Raw genomic sequence first — 3,394 nt, 5'->3', positions numbered from 1 at the left:
CTACTAATTAGGGTTTCAACAAAGCCTCTCTTAAAACCTAAATTTTAACCCATATATTGAGCTAGGGTTTGCACGAGTCACGAGGCTTATGAGCCGTGACATCTCTTGTTACCTAAGGTGTATTTGGTAAAGATTTTATTACATAATATCTTTACATATCTTATATATCTTGCTTAATATATTTGTTTATGATAAAAGATATTCTTGTTTTAGGAAATCTTATCATATCTTAGAATTTATAGAAAAGATAATATTTGAATAGATTATATTCTATCTTTTGAAATATTCTTTATTATCTTTTAAGGCTTTTAGGAAAGAAATAATAGAAGATATGATTTGTTAACATATCTCCTTTATTCGGCCATTAGGGTTTTTGTAAACCGAGTTGCCCTACTCTTTCCTTCCTATAAATACTTTACTCTTTACAACATCTAAAATAGAGACCTTAAGCATAAAAATTTATTTTAATTTTACAAAGCAACCCGTGTGTTTTCAAGCAGAAAAACCGTTTGTTATTTTTGAAAGGTCGTGTGTTTTAAACTCGTATACTCGTTCTTATTGTTATCGTTATAAGATAATAGTGCTTAGTTGATTTCTTACTTGTTCATTAACGTGAACCTTTCCAAGAATCATTAGTGCTTTATTATTAGCGTAAGTTAGACACTCGAGTATTTAACGGTACTCATTGAGTTACAGCTAGAGTTAGTTGTACGAGTTGGGTTAGTAAATTTGTAATCCGTAGAAAGGTACTAAATTTATTAATCGAGAATAGTGGACGTAGTGTGACACCCTCATTTATTGCGGAAAAGTAAACACGTAATTCTAGAATAAAACTGCATGGATATGTTTGTAATAGGTTCAATTGGGTAAAAACCTGTAATTTTTAAAACCTGAACCTGTTATAAAGATATCCAAAAGGGAAGGTGTCAAACATGCAAGGTCCAAAATAAATCTCATGAATGAAACATCGCTAAAGTCGCGAAACAAAGTTATACAAACCAAATATGAGAAAGGGAGACATATGTCCCTAAAATGTATGTGACATAAAAAGGGTTTAAGGGTCACAATAAAATAAAACCAGTCTAGGTCCCAAGGTTACTTTGCTCGCTAGCTCGTCCATGTACCCCATATATGCATCACCTACCTGTCATTCACATTTTATACAAATACGAAAGCCACAGTCAGTGGGGAGTAACTCCGAGTTCTCCCAGCCACGAAATGTCATAATTAATATAACATGTAAACATAAGAATATGAATATGAATGACACATAGCCTTAACATATAGATGCTAGACAATCGTGCTTATCATGTGAACAACAATATAACAACACATAGTCCTAGCTTGTGAATACTAGACCGACTCATACTACACTATCATGTGAATCACATAACTTCCAGGAATCCAAACTCTATCAACCATAGCCGGCTTGCATCTCACCTTCTATGATTCATAGAATCATCAAAAAAGAAAGGGCAATATATCAAAGACAGGCATAAGTTCTTAGTACGGTCAATAGTCACTCTGTAACTCGAGTCTATACCACGAGGTAGGGAAGGTAATCGAACCGGTATCTTGGCTTAGAGGTTCTATCAAAACATGGCCAAGACACAACACAACCCTAGCCTAAAATCACAAGAGACCTAGACATGCGGATACACACCACCGCACCCAAGACCCACAATTTTTCTAAAACAAAGTGAGTACCCTAAGGAGTCCACCAAAGGGTTGGCTAGTACTTAAGCTGACCACTTACTCTCAAAATAAGTAACGAGGTCATGCCCCAACTTGGATATAAACCCACCAAGTCAGGAACACAAAGGCTATTAAGCAGTGAACATATACTCGTCAAAGACTATAAAGACCTATCTATGATGAAGGCCGAAATACTCACCTAGGACCTAGTCCCAGCTAGTCCCAGCTTGAATACTTTAGCCCACACCACACAAGACAAGTAAGATACCCAATTAACCATAAAAGGGCAAAGAGTCCAACTTACCAACATAAATGCTAACATTCTATCATGTGAAAGGCTATATAAATGTCTATTCAAAGAGACAATCCAACAATATCCTCAATATCAATAATAATCCAAATTCCAAATTCTTCGTTAATCTCATAATTCATGAGAACAAGCTAAAATGGTAAAGAGGCAACAAGACTCAAGTATAAGGCAACTAATTCATCCAACAACCAACATGTGAAATGATAATTACAAATATCAAGGCATAACATAAAACATCCAATCTCACCTCAAAGACAAACCCTCGACCCGAGTCCCGCGACGGGTCATCGGTCAAATCGAGGTGACTGGGTTTAAACTTAGTTTGACCAAACTCGTTCGGTCAATCCGCCCACTCGAGTCTTGGCCTACTTTGGCCCAAATCACAAATTTTATCGCAATACTATTCTCATGCTATTTCCAATTTCTATCATGTGAAAAACGAAAGTAATACATTATCAATCACCTAAACACTTATCAAACAACAAACACAACATCAACTACTAATGTGACATTAATTCGTCGAGTAACTCGGAATAGTTACCTTAAGCTAGCAAAGAGACAAGCAATAAACTTGAGAAAGCTTCTAAAACCCAAAATTACTCTTCATCTTCAACCACATATGAGTCACCTAAAATAATTATGTGAAAGGACGATATTAACGAATTATCGTTATATAAAATATGAGAAGTCCTATTAACTTAATAAGTCCAATTAAATTAATATGTAAATGAATGATATTTAACGAGTTACATGATATAAAATACGAGACGGTTATTTAATCATATTTTAAATAAACCAAACTAGCGCCAAAACAATTATAACCATGACTCACGAGCTATTATGGCAACCTCAACTCGACCTCACAACAAACCACACGCGGCCTCAACCCGTTCCCCAGCCAGGCCACTGCCCAGGCCACGGCCAGGCCACCCGACTCGCCAAAACAGGCCATAAAGCAGGCCGTGAAAAGCAGGCCGTGCGGGCAGTGCCGTCGATTGCGAGCCAAAACAAGCCGTGATGCAGACAACCACTGACCGCCCACAACCAGCGGTCATGCCGTCCCTAAGACAGCCCAAAAACCACCACTTTTACGCCCAAAACAAAGACCACAAACACGACAATTTACCACCCAAAACAGCCTCATGACTAAGGCACTTAAAGACAAAATTTAAAGTATGAAGAAGGTAGAATTCACTCACTTAAATCACCCATTTCATATAACCATGTAACCATAAGACTAGAATTTACTTCAAACCAAAAATGTGACGGTCTCAAATACTACAACAACAATTTATCCAATTCATACAACCAAATTTCAGTCCATTGGGTCCTCATTTCACCGTGTAAAACAGTCTATTTGGCCTCGCAAATTCTCGCCCAAAACAAATC

At 36.9% G+C, this 3,394-nt stretch overlaps 1 long non-coding RNA gene across 1 annotated transcript; it reads right to left on the bottom strand.

The window, feature by feature from the left end:
- Positions 1 to 947: 947 nt before the first annotated feature.
- LOC141621844 (uncharacterized) lies at positions 948 to 2,613 on the bottom strand. The gene is made up of 2 exons (XR_012532727.1): positions 2,547 to 2,613; positions 948 to 1,144 (listed from the first exon to the last, which is right to left on the bottom strand). It is a non-coding gene; the product is annotated as an uncharacterized LOC141621844 (long non-coding RNA).
- Positions 2,614 to 3,394: the final 781 nt, after the last annotated feature.

This window comes from Silene latifolia, chromosome X (assembly GCF_048544455.1).
Source record: "Silene latifolia isolate original U9 population chromosome X, ASM4854445v1, whole genome shotgun sequence".
NCBI classification, from domain to species: Eukaryota; Viridiplantae; Streptophyta; class Magnoliopsida; order Caryophyllales; family Caryophyllaceae; genus Silene; species Silene latifolia.
This window is presented reverse-complemented; position numbering and strand designations above follow the sequence as displayed.